We start from the raw sequence: 18,031 nt of genomic DNA, 5'->3' as shown, positions 1-18,031 counted from the left end.
TCGCATATGCGAAAATGAAACGCGAATATTACGAACATGCGAATTTAGCAAATATATGACGAATATTCGTCCCTATATTCGCGAAATATCGCGAATTAGAATATGGCCTATGCCGCTCAACACTATTTGTTATTGACCAAATACTTATTTTCCACCATAATTTGCTAATAAATTCTTTAAAAACTACACACTGATGTTTTGGATTTTTTTTCTCATTATGTCTTGCATAGTTGAGGTACACCTATGATGAAAACACAGGCCTCTCTCATCTTTTTATATGGGAGAACTTGGCTGACTAAATACTTTTTACCCCACTGTAGGTGGGGTAAAAAGTAGCCAAATATATAGGTAGATAGTTAGGCAACCTGGCATGTAGTCCAGATATGAAGGTAGTTAGGTATGTAGATAGGTAGTTAGGCAGACAGAGATTTAGGTCAGGTAGGAAGGTAGTTAGGTAGTCCACTTTGTTGTAGGTTAAAAAAAAAAAATAAAATAAATAAATAAAAAACTAAACAAAAAGAGATACTTACATGTCTCACAAAGCGATCTTCTCATTATCACCCGGCATGTTTTTCTCGCTCCACAGTGTAGGTGCCGATGAGTTATGTCGTGAGTGCCTACACTGCATAGCGGAGGCGCATTGCAGGCACTGAGAGGAGGCTTTCTGCTGTATGTGCGTAAAAAGGTGGACGGCAGGCCCTTTACCCAGTCAGGCCCTGGTCCAAGTCTGAATGGACTGGCCGGTCAGTCCGCCCCTTGGCCAGAGCCACCATAGCTAATAATAGTTGGATTTGTGTCTCACACACCTAGTAAAATGTCAGCGGAACTTCCGTCCAGAATGTTTGGATATGGAAGCAGTGCCATCAAATGTGACAAAAGTGACCCCTTAGCATCAATGCATCTCCAGCACGAATCAGACTGTAAGAGGCCTAACTTATGGAGGTGTTCCAGCGTCCTGTACCAGCGTATCAAGAGTTTATGATGATTTTCTTTTATTTTCAAGCATCTGAAAAAAACAAAAGCATGTTTTAAGATAAAGGCTTGTTACCCCAACATACAGTATTCTGCAGTGTTGTACAGATGCGGCTACCATTAACGTCAGTTCCTGTCTTCAATGTATTTTCACAATTTAACTTCCTGTTACCCTGTGCCCATGTAGTTCGTCTTTCTATCCATTATATAACATTTTATATGCACATAACTATCATATTGGAACCATGTTTCAGCATATACAATAGTCCAATATTAGGCATCCAGCAGATGAAATAAGTATTGGACACATCACTATTTTCCTCAGTAAATATATTTCCAAAGGAGCTATCGACATTACATTTTCGCCAGATATTGATAACAACCCTGGTAATCCATACATACGCCAAAACAAATAAGCTCAGTAATTAAGTTACGTGTAATAATGTGAATGACAGGTGCAAAATGACAGGCGCAAAAAGGCATTGAAAGCCAAGTCAACAGCTGAAATCTGTCAGTAATTAAAAAGCAATCCAGACCCTTGTCAGTGCAAATTAATATCAGCTGGTTCAGTCCCAACTAATGGCCTAAAAAAAAGTGTCTCATGATGGGTAAAAGCAAGGAGCTGTCTCAAGACCTTCACAATATTATGAACTACACTAACTTTACAGCCCCTGTAGTCAAATAAAAAAAATTCTGGAATACCCATTTAATTACATTATTATTTCTAAGCTTTTGAATGTCCCAGTAAGCACTGTTGGGACCATAATAGAGTACTGAAAAGACAATCATTTCATCATAAATTTGTCTCAACCAGGTGCTTCTTGCAACATTTCTGACAAAGTGAAAAGAATAAATCAGAAGAGCTGTTCAAGAGCCTAGGACCACTTGTGGAGAGCCAAAAGACCTGGAATTAGCAGGTACTGTTGTCTCAAGGAAACAGTATTTAGTAAGAAAAATGATGACGTGTTCAATACTTATATTACCCATTTTTATTAATGCGTCCAAACATTTCTTATGTTTCGCGGAACTCCCCTTCTCAAATAAATCAAAAAATCCATCAACAAAAACCTACAATATATTTACATAGTTTGCAAGGTTGAAAGAAAGTCAAGAGTCCATCGAGTTCAACCTAAGACCCCACTGTGTTGTTCCAGAGAAAAGCAACAACCCCCCCCCCCCCCATGAGGCTGATGCGAAATGCCCCAGAACAGAGGAAAAATTCCTTCCAGACTCCATTTGGATCAAGTTTCTATCCACATGGATCTAGTATCCATAACCTGTAATGTTAATATTTTTCCCAAAAAACATCCAGGCCCCCTTGAACTTGTTTATTGAGTCAGACATCACAACATCATATGCAGAGAGTTCCATAGTCTCACTGCTCTCACAGTAAAGAATCCCCATCTGTGATTGTGGTGACCGGCCTAGGTATAAAAAGATCACTAGAAAAATCTCTGTATTGTTCATTCATATATTTGTACATTTTGATCAGATCGCCCCTAAGATGTCTTTTCTCCAAACTAAATAACCCCAAGCTTGATAACCTGTCTTGGTCATGTAATCCTCCCATACTATTAATTATCTTTGTCACCCTCATCTGCACCCTCTCCAGCTCGGCCATGTCTTTCTTACATACAGGTGCAGAAATTGGACACAATATTCCATATGTGGTTTGACTAGTGGTTTATACAGATGGCAAAACTATGTCCTTGTCATGAGCCTCTATGCCTCTCTTGATACATCCTATTATTTTATTAGCCTTAGCAGCAGCTTCCTGGCAATGATCACTAAAGTTGAGCTTAATGTCCACCAGTAACCCCAAGTCCTTTTCAGTAGAAGTTTTACCTAATGTCTTATTATTTATCACATAACTATACATTTTGTTTTTACAGTGCCAAATGCATAGCCTTACATTTGTTCACATTAACCCCTTAAGAACGCCGGGCGTATCAATATGCCCCCATTTTAAAGTCCTTAAGGACTGAGGGTGTATGGGTACACCGGTGGGAATGTCTGTCCCTGCCGCTAGCCGGTCATTCAGCAGGCATCCCGGCACATCGCCCAGGGGGGTCCTGAGACCCCCTCATGTCGGCGATCGCCGGTCAATTCAGACCGTCGATCTGCAGCGATTCTGGGTCATACAGGTCTCCGGTGACCCGGAAAATAATGGGGATTGGGGGTGTGGCAGGGGGGGTGGTTTAAAGTTCGGTTCCCCCAATCTGCCCACCTACAGTAGTCCGGGCAGAATGGGGGAACCGACGGTGACCGGCGCTGGAGGTCCACCTACTGGTGGTGACATGCGGCTGGCTTCCTGGTGCGGCGTGCTGCAGACTACGGAAGCCGGTGAGTAGCCTAGCAACATCTGGAGGGCTACCGTTTGGATACCACTATACAGTGGTCTCTAAACAGTAGCCCTCCAGATGTAGCAAAACTACAACTCGCAGCATGCCCAGACAGTTGTTTGCTGTTTGGGCATGCTGGGATTTGTAGTTTTGCAACAGCTGGAGGGCTACAGTTTGGAGATCCTGTGCAGTGGTCTCTAAAAACTGTGGCACTCTAGATCTTGCAAAACTACAACTCCCAGCATGCCCACACAGCAAACTGCTGTCTCGCCATGCTGGGAGTTGTAGTTGCGTACCTCCAGCTGTTGTTTAACTACATCCCCCAGCATGCCCTTCGGCGATCAGTACATGCTGGGAGTTGTAGTTTTGCAACAGCTGGAGGCACACAGTTTGGAAAATACTGAATCAGGTAACAGAACCTAACTGAATGTTTTCCAACCAGTGTGCCTCCAGCTGTTTCAAAACTACAACTCCCAGCATGCACGGTCTGTCAGTGTATGCTGGGATTTGTAGTTTTGCAACAGCTGGAGGTTTGCCCCCCCACCCCATATGAATGTACAGGGTACATTCACACGCTCGGGTTTATAGTGAGTTTTCTGCCTCAAGTTTGAGCTGCGGCAAATTTTCTGCCGCAGCTCAAACCCCTAGCGGGAAACTCACAGTGACCCCTCTGCCTGTATGAATGTACCCTAAAAACACTACACCAACAAATGATAAAGGGTAAAACACTACATATACACTCCCTTACACTTCCACTCCCCCCCCCCCAATAAAAATGAAAACGTATCGTACAGCAGTGTTTCCAAATCGGAGCCTCCAGCTGTTGCAAAACAACTCCCAGCATTTCCGGACAGCCATTGACTCTCCAGGCATGCTGGGAGTTTAGCAACAGCTGGAGCCACCCTGTTTGGGAATCACTGGCGTAGAATACCCCTATGTCCATTCCTATGCAATCCCTAATTTAGTCCTCAAATGCGCATGGCGCTCTCTCACTTCGGAGCCCTGTTGTATTTCAAGGAAACAGTTTAGGGCCACATATGGGGTATTTCTGTACTCGGGAGCAATTGAGTTACTAATTTTGGGGGACTTTTTCTCCTTTTAACCCTTATGAAAAGGTAAAGTTGGGGTCTACACCAGCCTGTTAGTATAAAAAAAAAAAACATTTTACACTAACATGCTGGTGTTTCCCATACTTTTATTTTCACAAGAGGTAACTTTGTAACACAATTTCTTCTTAGCATGGAAATGCCCCATGTGTGGGCGTAAAATGCTGTGCAGATTCACAACAAGGCTCACGAGTGAGAGCAACATGTACATTTGGGGCCTAAATTGGTGATTTGCGGGGGGCGCATGCGTGAGGCTCACATAATCGGACACATGTGATGTGAGTTCCGTGCCGGTCTCGCTCGGCTCCACCAGCTGTGGAACTTACCTGAACGCTTCTTAATGATGTCCAGATCCGCCTGGAAGAAGAATAATAAGCTCTCCTCCACTCTTTCGCAGTCCATTCTGGACTTTTTCAGGGCCTTCCCTGGGCCCAATATGGCGGCTGCTTCCCCACAACACTCTGAGATGGCTTTGAATGAGGAGGACAGGGCGGCACAGGAACACATGTCCCCGGAGGCCATGTACCGCAACATTCAGCAGCTTTTTCAAGCGGAATTGCAGAAGGCTGTAGCAGACTTTACCACGCAGATACAGGAGTTGGGTCAGCGTGTCTTGGAGAACAAATCCAAGCTTGATGATTTAGCAGACGCTGCGGAAACAGATCGCAGGGATATTGACTTGCACTCCACTAAACTGGAAGCCCGCGAGCTCAAGTTGAAGACCTAGAGAATCGATTGTGACATGCGAACAATCGTATTAGAGGCCTCCCGGAGGGTGAAACCAACCTCCAAGCTGTTGTCAATTCCATGTTCCAGGCCCTCATGCCTCAGCTGGGACCGGAGCTATTACGCATGGACCGGGTGCACAGGGCATCGGCCCGTCCTCGCTCTCCTGACCTGCCTCGGGACATTGTTCCCAAGATCCATTATACAGAGGTGAGTGATCAGCTTCTCTTTACTGCCCGCTCTCCCAGGTATGCTGCCCCAGGGGAGATTGTTTGCTGAACGGACATTCTTATACAGTCAGGTCACTTTCTGAAGCGCTGGAGGCCCTCTCTAAGGAAAACATTGCATGTACCACCATTTCTGTACCACTAAAGGGGGACTCTCGCCCTACCCGCGCTTGGACCCGTATACCTTCATCTCATCGCCGCCTACCTCAAGACAAATGAGCTCCCCCAGGGTACTGTTCCCTCATCATGGCTTCTCTGGCGGACATTACCGTAGCTGAGTCCACCATTCTCCATTGAAGCTGGGTGGGATCGGATTATTGTGCCCCCTGTCTGGAAGTATGCCAGATGGTTGTAATATCTTTTCTGGCTTTCCAGTACTTTATTTGTTTTTTGGTTATGTTGTCTTTGTTTTCTCTTCACCGTTTTATTTTGTTTTTCTTTTACTTGGTTTTCCTGTTTGTGGGCTGTTATGTCTTCCCTCCCCTTCTGTTTCCTATGTTGGTACTGTTTGTCAGTGTCCCTCTTGCATGCTGTCTCTTTATGTTGTAAATGTGTAAGATCCTCTCACACAATGTTAGGGAATTTAATTCCCCGGTGAAACGAAAAAAGGCCTTCAGGGACTATCTGAAACATCGTCCGAACCTCATTCCCGGTACTTCCGGTAGAGTGTTTAAGTCCACTTTTCAGTCTAAATGTAGGGGAGTGGTTATATGTATTAGTAATACATTGCCATTTGAAATTGACCATTCTCACATTGAGGAGGATGGCCGTTATGTTATATTATTGGGTTCTCTGTATGGTCGTAAGATATTAACACACAGAAAAATACACCTCAACTTAAAATCCACATATTCAATATCTGCTAGTGCTTAGTCTGGGATGCTAGGGTCTCTGACATACTGAATTCAGTATAGCTCCAAAATGCTAATTTTGAAACCAGACAAGAAAAGGAGCAATAGCTACTGCAAAAAATATATCTTTATTTATCAAAAATACTAACCAAGAAGTTTAAAATCAAATTGGTAAGCAGGATGGCTAAGATAACATAAATGGTAATGCAATAAGGTGCAAAAATGTGCAATACAATATGGGTAGCTGATCACAAGTTTAACATGGGAAAGGTAACTGGTTTATTACAGCAAGTAAAGTGCACTAGTGCAGAGTACTAATAGACCATTCTGTCTCTAACAATATCCAGACCTAAGACCCCATTATGATAATGTATAGGAATCACTCACCCATATTATTATGCCGTCTCTGCCTGCCCCAACATACGTTTCGTCATCCACGACTTTGTCAAGGGACGTGGATAACGAGTATTTTTGATAAATAAAGATATATTTTTTTCAGTAGCTATTGCTCCTTTTCTTGTCTGTATTCAAAAAATGGTAGTAAGATATGTCTGGTTAATTCCTACGCCCCTAATACCGCAGCTATGTCCTTTTTTCATGACGTGTCTCCGTATTTCTTCTCTTGCTTGTGATATCTTATCGTGGGCGGGACTTTAATTTTGTCTTTAATACCACTCTATATAGCTCCTCTTCCTTTTTCTTGGGAAGATCCTGTTCTTTGCAACGGAGGTTACTCTCAAGCAAAGGCAGTGTTTTAATTATGCACACAGTGTGTGGCTGCACCCTGGCTCTCGCACTTCCCACGCTGATCATATCTATGATGCCTTTCATTCCTTTTTCTCCTCTCTTTATTCTGCTCCGGACCAATCGCCTCACTTTCCCTCTAATCTCTTTACCTTCCTTAGGTCTGTTCCACTCCCCTCTCTTACCCCTACTGACAGAGATTTCCTTAATGCTCTCATCACCCATGAGGAGGTTTCCTCCACAGTTGCTGCTCTGAAACTGGGGAAAGCTCCAGGACCTGATGGTCCCCCCACTTAGTATCTCTCTTCAACCATCTTTCCCATGCCTCTACCCTTCCCCCTGACTTCCTGGAAGCCCTTATTACAGTCATCCCCAAGCCCGACAAAGACCCCTCCATTGTCTCCAATTACCGCCCCATTTCTCTTATAAACTTAGACACTAAAATCCTCACCTCCATTTTGGCCCGTAGATTGAACACACATTTTCCTAGGCTGATCCATACTGACCAGGCAGTGTTCATTCCTGGGCGTCAGGCATCTGATAATGTCAGAAGGGTCCTTGAAGTAGTCCATTGGGCTAATTCTTCCTCCACACCTCTTATGCTATTAGCGCTAGGCATTAATAAGGCTTTTGACAATGTCTCTTGGACATTCCTACACAGGGTTCTTAATAGGTTTGGTTTTGGGGGCTCAATTGTTCAACTTATTCACCTGCTATATTCTCGCCCTTCTGCTTACCTTAAACTGCCTACCACTACCACTTATGGATGCTACTATTTGGAACAATTCACACCGGTTATTTGCATTACTATCTCTGTGTGCATAGAGGCTATAAATAGGGCGGGTTTTATGAAGGTAAAGGTTAGGATTATACGGGTTACAAATACATCTTATTTCTTCATTATAGTTACAATTGACAGTGAGCCAGGCACCCATTTCATATAGGAACATTGGAATTTGTCAGATGTGTTACAAATGTCAGCTTCTATAGATTTAAAGGTATTGCCCCAACATTAACACTTGTCCAAGTGTATGATCACAGGGGGTTCTGACTGCTGGGAACCCTCACAACCTTGAGTTTCTTGTCAGAATGGAGCACAAGACATACATGCACATGGAGCTGCCGGAGATAGCAGAGTCCAACACATCATGTAATTCCCATTACATGATTGGAATTATAGAGCCATCTCATTCTGAAAATCAGCGGCGGTCTAAGATATTGGACTTCACCAATTAAACCTTCTCACATATATCTATGACAAGTTAATTTTGACTGTATTTTTACGGAACAGATAAAGTGCATTATGAGAAAGTGCATTCGAAATTAAAATGTCACTCACCTGGACTGCTGTTTTCTGCAACCTGGCAAAGACTTAGTTCATATACTCCAGCCACACGGTTACTGTAAAAGTGAGAAATTGGGATCAAAATGTGGAACTACAGTAGACCTTAAACAGATGCCTCCATGTGGGACCTTATGCCCTAAGGCAATGTTGCCAAGTGCGGTCCTCAAGTATCCCAAACAGGTTATGTTTTTTAGGATTTCCTTGGTCTTTTTCAGGTAATATTAGTATGTTTAGGGAAACAGTGCTCTAAGGGACTGAATTGTTGTGTAATTTTGTGAGAATTAGGCTAGGATCACATTGCCATTTGCATCTGACCCCTTAAGGGTCCAATCGGCTCTTTTTTTTTCTCTTGAGCCGATTGGACCCTGAAACAGGTCAGTTGCAAACGGCTACTGTGGGGTCCTGATGGCCCCCATTCACTTGCATGGGGCCTGTCTGTGTTCTGGTAATTTTACAGGAATTTAGCAGAGAAAAATATAGTGCTTGCTCCGTTTTTTTCTCCGCTAAACTTGACGGAACTGCCAACGGAGTTCCACCTAAAGGAGCCCGACAAGTAGAAACTTTTAGTTAATGTTCCAGGAACTGTTTGTTTTGAAAAGCGCATTGGAGGTACCATACATAAAAAACATTTGTATGTGTTGTTTTCAGCAATGTTTTTATATTGAGAAAAAATAATTTCTGACATGCGTAATTATAGAGATATTTTCAGCTTTCAGAGACACCATACAGAGGAACTACATAAGGCACTGTAATTGAGTACCACCATACAGACACCATGCACAGGACCTTCCGTAAGACTATCTTACATGTTTGGTTATGCTGTGCACTTCCTGAATCTTGTATTGAGCTGGCCTCATTGATAACATAGGTATGCACAAACTTTTTCATCTGTTTTTGCATGAACTCACCTCTCAGAGGCACGGAGACTGCCTGTACCAAACAGGTTTCGAATGGAACGACATGCAGGCAGTTTGGCATCCCGAGAATAAAAGACCATGCAGAAGTCTTTAGTGATGACAGCAGGCTGTGTACAGATCTCCATCTGTTAGGACCAGATATAATATGTTTTGCCTTATTTTACTGACATCCCTTTTTCCAGAATACATCAATTTAATTTAACATTTTTTTTCATAGACTTATATTGTCCCATTAGTAAAGCAATAATGATTATTTATGGACACCCATGAAGAGCATGCATTGTACTTATAATGGCACAAACATCAAAATTTTCTGCACATGTCCTTATTAAAAATGTTCTTACTCTTGCTTCTACAGCCTTATGGTGTTCTGTTTAAGTTCTATTTTCTCTCTATACTTGAACACATCCTATTTGATTTTCCCCTAAAATCTACCTTTAGTGTGCTCTCCTCCTTCTTCTAGCCTGTGTGAGCTTTCTTCAAGTATTCTTTCTCCTGTCCACTCTTTGAGTTGGAGTGATACCCCCTGCTACGATCATTTGATACTTTCTACTGAAGACTATTTAAAAAGTTGCTTCATTTTGCATTTGCATTTAGGAAACAAATTTACAATTAATACATTCTGTGCAAATATGTTAATAGCCTAGGGAATTTATCAGCAGGTTAGGGCATATGGTACAGTGAGAATTATAGTACCTTTAGTCATACACATACACACAGTTAGTATAATTCCCCCACATTAGGTGCAGTATAAGTGCCCCCACATTAGGTGCAGTATAGTTCCCCCACATTAGGTGCAGTATAAGTCCCACCACATTAGGTGCAGTATAAGTCCCCCCACATTAGGTGCAGTATAAGTCCCCCCCACATTAAGTGCAGTATAAGTCAGACCACAGTAGGTTGGCAGTATAAGTCCCCCCACATTAGGTTGGAAGTATAAGTCCCCGCACAATAGGTTGGCAGTATAAATCCCCGCACATTAGGTTGGCAGTACAGTTCCCCACATTAGGTTGGCAGTACAGTTCCCCCACATTAGGTGCAGTTCAGTTCCCCCACATTAGGTGCCACCTGTTGCCAGCTGGTGTTGGTGAATTACCATTCCGGCCGGTACATCCTATACCTTTAATCTCCGCTCCTCCGTTGCTACGGGCGCACGCACGGGACGTCAATGACTACAAATAAAAAACAGAGATTAGAAATCATAAATGTTCCTAATCTCTGTACCTGAGACATGGTTGTGTTATAAAGGAAGCTGTCTATGGACGACATACTTATTAAAAACACCTATATCTTCATGTATAAGGTAGAGACTATGACATCTCTGTAGGTCTAGATTTTATATCTAGCCTGATTGTTATCAGTAATTAATAAAAATATTAATTACCTAACTCTTGGTTCCTTTCATGCAGCTGACGGGGGTATAGGTCACTTTCACCTTCTCACCGGGCATCAGTCACCTATAAAAAGACACAGGTATGATAACATGTCCCTTACACATGCTACAGACGCTAATATATATAACACCCTAGGACCAGAACTACTTGTCTCAGGGATTATAAAACCACATTGGAAAAAAGAACAAAAGAAAAGATGGAACCCATTGGGATATAGATGACAGGGATTTATATTTCTATTGTAGTGCAGTGTATTATGTCTCCCAAGATGATGTTGACAGAGACTATTGATAGGTTTTTGGGGTTTTTGTTTTTTGCAATGTTTGGGGTTTGTGTTATTTTTTGTTTCTTTATTCATAAATTTTAAGGGTAATATATGTTTTCTTTAATTTTTGGGGGAAGGGGGCAGGAGCAAAATATTTTATAAATTATTATTGTTTTTTGTTTTTCAATAAAAACTGTTATTATTATTCATCAATTATCATGAATATTTTATATATTTTTATTTGGCAAAATAATTCTTGGAATGTCCTTCATCAATTTTGTGCAGAAATTTATGTTAGAGGTTAACCATGTTGCGGTGGGAATTGCTAAACTAAAAATGAATAACAGAAATACAGTTTGCCCCCGAGGTTTCAAAGCACAGAATGCACTTCAGATCAACAGTCGAAGCATCGTAGGGGGACCTATTCTAATGGAGACAATGTCCTCCACCCGTTTCCAGAACATTGAGGGGCCACTTAAGGAAAGGGGCAGTCGAGCTTGAGCCACAGATGGTTGCCTCCATTCTGTATTTCTGTTTTATAATCAATATAATGTATTTTTCATAGTTTTAAATGGCAATAATCAGTTATAGTATGGGATTTATCTATAATGTGCATAAATTTGAGTAAGGAGTTAACCTCTTTTAGTGGCAACAATGTCCTTTAATTGCACAGCCTTTTACCAGAGCATTGCGGAGCTACTTAAGGGAATAGTACAGTCAAAGTATTGAATTTCTCATTCTGTATTTCTGTTTTATAATCAATATAATGTATTTTCATAGTTTTAAGTGGCAATAATCAGTTATAGTATGTGATTTATTACATTAACTTATAGATTTTTCTTTACAGTACAGTTATGTCTTAAATCTGCGGTCTGTCTATTGAAAAAGGGATTACTACAAATAAAAAACAGATATTAGAAATCATAAATGTTCCTAATCTCTGTACCTGAGACATGGTTGTGTTATATAAGAAGCTGTCTATAGACAATATACTTATTAAAAACACATATATCTTCATGTATAAGGTAGAGACTATGACATCTCTGCAGGTCTAGATGTTATATCTAGCCTGATTGTAATCAGTAATTAATATAAATATTAATTACCTGTCTCTTGGTTCCTTTCCTGCAGCTGACGGGGGTATAGGTCACTTTCACCTTCTCACCGGGCATCAGTCACCTATAAAAAGACACAGGTATGATAACATGTCCCTTATACATGCTACAGACACTAACATATATAACAAACTAGGGCCAGAACTACTTGTCTCAGGGATTATAAAACCGCATTAGAAAAAAAGAACAAAAGAAAAGATGGAACCCATTGGGATATAGATGATAGGGATTTTTATTTCTATTGTAGTGCAGTGTATTATGCCTCCCAGGATGATGTTGACAGAGACTATTGACAGGTTTTTGGGGGTTTTGTTTTTGCAATGTTTGGGGTAGGTGTTATTTTTTGTTTCTTTATTCATAAATTTTAAGGGCAACATATGTTTCTTTTTATTTTTGGGGAAGGGGGCAGGAGCTAAATATTTTATAAATTATTATTGTTTTTTGTTTTTCAATAAAAACTGTTATTATTGTTGTTATTATTATTCATCAATTATCATGAATATTTTATATATTGTTATTTGGCAAAATAATTCTTGGAATATCCTTTATCAATTTTGTGCAGAAATTTAGGATAGAGGATAACCATGTTGCGGTGGGAATTGCTAAACTAAAAATGAATAACAGAAATACAGTTTGCCCTCGAGGTTCCAAAGTACAGAATGCACTTCAGATCAACAGCCAAAGCATCGTAGGGGGACCCATTCTAATGGAGACAATGTCCTCCACCCGTTTCCAGAACATTGAGGGGCCACTCAAAGAAAGGGGCAGTCGAGCTTAAGCCACAGACGGTTGTCTCCATTCTGTATTTCTGTTTTATAATCAATATAATATATTTTTCATAGTTTGAAATGGCAATAATCAGTTATAGTATGTGATTTATTACATTAACTTATAGATTTTTCTTTACAGTACAGTTATGTCTTAAATCTGTGGTCTGTCTGTTAAAAAAGGGACAACTACAGATAAAAAACAGATATTAGAAATCATAAATGTTTCTATTCTCTGTACGTGAGACATGGATGTGTTATATAAGAAGCTGTCTATAGACGATATACTTATTAAAAACACATATATTTTCATGTATAAGGTAGAGACTATGACATCTCTGCAGGTCTAGATGTCATATCTAGCCTGATTGTTATCAGTAATTAATATAAAAATTAATTACCTGTCTCTTGGTTCCTTTCCTGCAGCTGACGGGGGTATAGGTCACTTTCACCTTCTCACCGGGCATCAGTCACCTATAAAAAGACACAGGTATGATAACATGTCCCTTATACATGCTACAGACGCTAATACATATAACACCCTAGGGCCAGAACTACTTGTCCCAGGGATTATAAAACCGCATTAGAAAAAAAGAACAAAAGAAAAGATGGAACCCATTGGGATATAGATGATAGGGATTTTTATTTCTATTGTAGTGCAGTGTATTATGCCTCCCATGATGATGTTGACAGTGACTATTGACAGCTTTTTGGGGGTTTTGTTTTTGCAATGTTTGGGGTAGTTGTTATTTTTTTGTTTCTTTATTCATAAATTTTTAGGGCAATATATGTTTTTTTTTTTTTTTGTATTGTAGGAAGGGGCAAGAGCGAAATATTTTATAAATTATTATTGTTTTTTGTTTTTCAATAAAAACTGTTATTATTGTTGTTATTATTATTAATCAATTATCATAAATATTTTATATATTTTTATTTGGCAAAATAATTCTTGGAATGTCCTTTATCAATTTTGTGGCGAAATTTAGGTTAGAGGTTAACCATGTTGCGGTGGGAAGTGCTAAACTAAAAATGAATAACAGAAATTCAGTTTGCCCCCGAGGTTCCAAAGTGCAGAATGCACTTCATATCAACAGCCGAAGCATCGTAGGGGGACCCATTCTAATGGAGACAATGTCCTCCACCCGTTTCCAGAACATTGAGGGGCCACTCAAAGAAAGGGGCAGTCGAGCTTGAGCCACAGACGGTTGTCTCCATTCTGTATTTCTGTTTTATAATCAATATAATGTATTTTTCATAGTTTTAAATGGCAATAATCAGTTATAGTATGTGATTTATTACATTAACTTATAGATTTTTCTTTACAGTAGTTATATCTTAAATCTGCTGTCTGTCTATTGAAAAAGGGATTACTACAAATAAAAAACAGATATTAGAAATCATAACTGTTCCTAATCTCTGTACATAAGACATGGTTGTGTTATATAAGAAGCTGTCTATAGACGATATACTTATTAAAAACATATATCTACATGTATAAGGTAGAGACTATGACATCTCTGCAGGACTAGATGTTATATCTAGCCTGATTGTTATCAGTAATTAATATAAATATTAATTATCTGTCTTTTGGTTCCTTTCCTGCAGCTGACGGGGGTATAGGTCACTTTCACCTTCTCACCGGGCATCAGTCACCTATAAAAAGACACAGGTATGATAACATGTCCCTTATACATGCTACAGACGCTAATATATATAACACACTAGGGTCAGAACTACTTGTCTCAGGGATTATAAAACCGCATTAGAAAAAAGAACAAAAGAAAAGATGGAACCCATTGGGATATAGATGATAGGGATTTTTATTTCTATTGTAGTGCAGTGTATTATCCCTCCCAGGATGATGTTGACAGAGACTATTGTTAGGTTTTTGGGGGTTTTGTGTTTGTAATGTTTGGGGAATGTGTTATTTTTTGTTTCTTTATTCATAAATTTTAAGGGTAATATATGTTTTTTCATTTTTGGGGGAAGGGGGCAGGAGCAAAATATTTTATAAATTATTTTAGTTTTTTTGTTTTTTAATCAAAAACTGTTATTTTTGTTGTTATTATTATTCATCAATTTCATCAATATTTTATATATTTTTATTTGGCAAAATATTTCTTGGAATGTCTGTTATCAATTTTGTGCAGAAATTTAGGATAGAGGTTAACCATGTTGCGGTGGGAATTGCTAAACTAAAAATTAATAACAGAAATACAGTTTGCCCCCGAGGTTCCAAAGCACAGAATGCACTTCAGATCAACAGCCGAAGCATCATAGGGGGACCCATTCTAATGGAGACAATGTCCTCCACCCGTTTCCACAACATTGAGGGGCAGCTCAAAGAAAGGGGCAGTCGAGCTTGAGCCACAGACGGTTGTTTCCATTCTGTATTTCTGTTTTATAATCAACATAATGTATTTTTCATAGTTTTAAATGGCAATAATCAGTTATAGTATGTGATTTATTACATTAACTTATAGATTTTTCTTAACAGTACAGTTATGTCTTAAATCTGCGGTCAGTCTATTGAAAAAGGGATTACTACCAATAAAAAACAGATATTAGAAATCATAAATGTTCCTTATCTCTGTACCTGAGACATGGTTGTGTTATATAAGAAGCTGTCTATAGACGATATACTTATTAAAAACACATATATCTTAATGTATAAGGTAGAGACTATGACATCTCTGCAGGTCTAGATGTTATATCTAGCCTGATTGTTATTAGTAATTAATATAAATATTAATTACCTGTCTCTTTGTTCCTTTCCTGCAGCTGACGGGGGTATAGGTCCCTTTCACCCTCTCACCGGGCATTAATCACCTATAAAAAGACACAGGTATGATAACATGTCCCTTATACATGCTACAGACGCTAATATATATAACACTCTAGGGCCAGAACTACTTGTCTCAGGGATTATAAAACCGCATGAGAAAAAAGAACAAAAGAAAAGATTGAACCCATTGAGATATAGATGATAGGGATTTTTATTTCTATTGTAGTGCAGTGTATTATCCCTCCCAGGATAATGTTGACAGATACTATTGTTAGGTTTTTGGGGGTTTTGTGTTTGCAATGTTTGGGGTATGTGTTTTTTTTGTTTCTTTATTCATAAATTTTAAGGGTAATATATGTTTTTTTATTTTTGTGGAAGGGGGCAGGAGCAAAATATTTTATAAATTATTATTGTTTATTTGTTTTTTAATCAAAAACTGTTATTTTTGTTGTTATTATTATTCATCAACTTCATCAATATTTTATATATTTTTATTTGGCAAAATATTTCTTGGAATGTCTTTTATCAATTTTGTGCAGAAATTTAGGATAGAGGTTAACCATGTTGCGGTGGGAATTGCTAAACTAAAAATTAATAACAGAAATACAGTTTGCCCCCGAGATTCCAAAGCACAGAATGCACTTCAGATCAACAGCCGAAGCATTTTAGGGGGACCCATTCTAATGGAGACAATGTCCTCCACCCGTTTCCAGAACATTGAGGGGCCACTCAAAGAAATGGGCAGTCGAGCTTGAGCCACAGACGGTTGTCTCCATTCTGTATTTCTGTTTTATAATCAACATAATGTATTTTTCATAGTTTTAAATGGCAATAATCAGTTATAGTATGTGATTTATTACATTAACTTATAGATTTTTCTTTACAGTACATTTATGTCTTAAATCTGCGGTCAGTCTATTGAAAAAGGGATTACTACAAATAAAAAACAGATATTAGAAATCATAAATGTTCCTAATCTCTGTACCTGAGACATGGTTGTGTTATATAAGAAGCTGTCTATAGACGATATACTTATTAAAAACACATATATCTTCATGTATAAGGTAGAGACTATGACATCTTTGCAGGTTTAGATGTTGTATCTAGCCTGATTGTTATCAGTAATTAATATAAATATTAATTACCTGTCTCTTTGTTCCTTTCCTGCAGCTGACGGGGGTATAGGTCCCTTTCATCCTCTCACCGGGCATCAATCACCTATAAAAAGACACAGGTATGATAACATGTCCCTTATACATGCTACAGACGCTAATGTATATAACACTCTAGGGCCAGAACTACTTGTCTCAGGGATTATAAAACCGCATTAGAAAAAAGAACAAAAGAAAAGATGGAACCCATTGAGATATAGATGATAGGGATTTTTATTTCTATTGCAGTGCAGTGTATTATCCCTCCCAGGATGATGTTGACAGAGACTATTGTTAGGTTTTTGGAGGTTTTGTGGTTGTAATGTTTGGGGTATGTGTTATTTTTTGTTTCTTTATTCATAAATGTTAAGGGTAATATATGTTTTTTTATTTTTGGGGGAAGGGGGCAGGAGCAAAATATTTTATAAATTATTTTTGTTTTTTGTTTTTTAATCAAAAACTGTTATTTTTGATGTTATTATTATTCATCAATTTCATCAATATTTTATATATTTTTATTTGGCAAAATATTTCTTGGAATGTCTTTTATCAATTTTGTGCAGAAATTTAGGATAGAGGTTAACCTTGTTGCAGTGGGAAGTGCTAAACTAAAAATTAATAACAGAAATACAGTTTGCCCCCGAGGTTCCAAAGCACAGAATGCACTTCAGATCAACAGACGAAGCATCGTAGGGGGACCCATTCTAATGGAGACAATGTCCTCTACCCGTTTCCACAACATTGAGGGGCCACTCAAAGAAAGGGGCAGTCGAGCTTGAGCCACAGACGGTTGTCTCCATTCTGTATTTCTGTTTTATAATCAACATAATGTTTTTTTCATAGTTTTAAATGGCAATAATCAGTTATAGTATGTGTTTTATTACATTAACTTATCGATTTTTCTTTACGGTATAGTTATGTCTTAAATCTGCGGTCTGTCTGTTGAAAAACGGATTACTTCAAATAAAAAACAGATATTAGAAATCCTAAATGTTCCCAATCTCTGTACCTGAGACACAGTTGTGTTATATAAGAAGCTGTCTATAGACGATATACTTATTAAAAACACATATATCTTCATGTATAAGGTAGAGACTATGACATCTTTGCAAGTTTAGATGTTGTATCTAGCCTGATTGTTATCAGTAATTAATATGAATATTAATTACCTGTCTCTTTGTTCCTTTCCTGCAGCTAACGCGGGTATAGGTCCCTTTCACCCTCTCACCGGGCATTAATTACCTATAAAAAGACACAGGTATGATAACATGTTCCTTATACATGCTACAGACGCTAATATATATAACACTCTAGGGCCAGAACT

The 18,031-nt window shown here is 38.9% G+C and overlaps 1 long non-coding RNA gene across 5 annotated transcripts in view; it reads right to left on the bottom strand.

Moving 5' to 3' along the window:
- Nucleotides 1-234: 234 nt before the first annotated feature.
- Nucleotides 235-18,031, bottom strand: part of LOC130361555 (uncharacterized) — a 38,847-nt gene continuing 21,050 nt past the window's right edge. Inside the window, exons 1-7 of one of the 5 annotated variants that reach the window (XR_008891058.1) lie at nt 11,996-12,145; nt 10,615-10,687; nt 10,351-10,402; nt 9,666-9,804; nt 9,222-9,355; nt 8,308-8,369; nt 235-1,006 (exon numbers count right to left, since the gene is read on the bottom strand). This is a non-coding gene — a long non-coding RNA (uncharacterized LOC130361555). Of the gene's footprint in view, nt 1,007-8,307; nt 8,370-9,221; nt 9,356-9,665; nt 9,805-10,350; nt 10,403-10,614; nt 10,688-11,995; nt 12,146-18,031 lie in introns of those variants that run through there. The other 4 variants (XR_008891057.1, XR_008891059.1, XR_008891060.1 and 1 more) reach the window with 4 other exon arrangements.

The sequence above is a fragment of the Hyla sarda genome, chromosome 3 (assembly GCF_029499605.1).
Source record: "Hyla sarda isolate aHylSar1 chromosome 3, aHylSar1.hap1, whole genome shotgun sequence".
NCBI classification, from domain to species: Eukaryota; Metazoa; Chordata; class Amphibia; order Anura; family Hylidae; genus Hyla; species Hyla sarda.
Note: the sequence above shows the minus strand (reverse complement) of the source record. Positions and strands in the feature narration are given on the sequence as shown.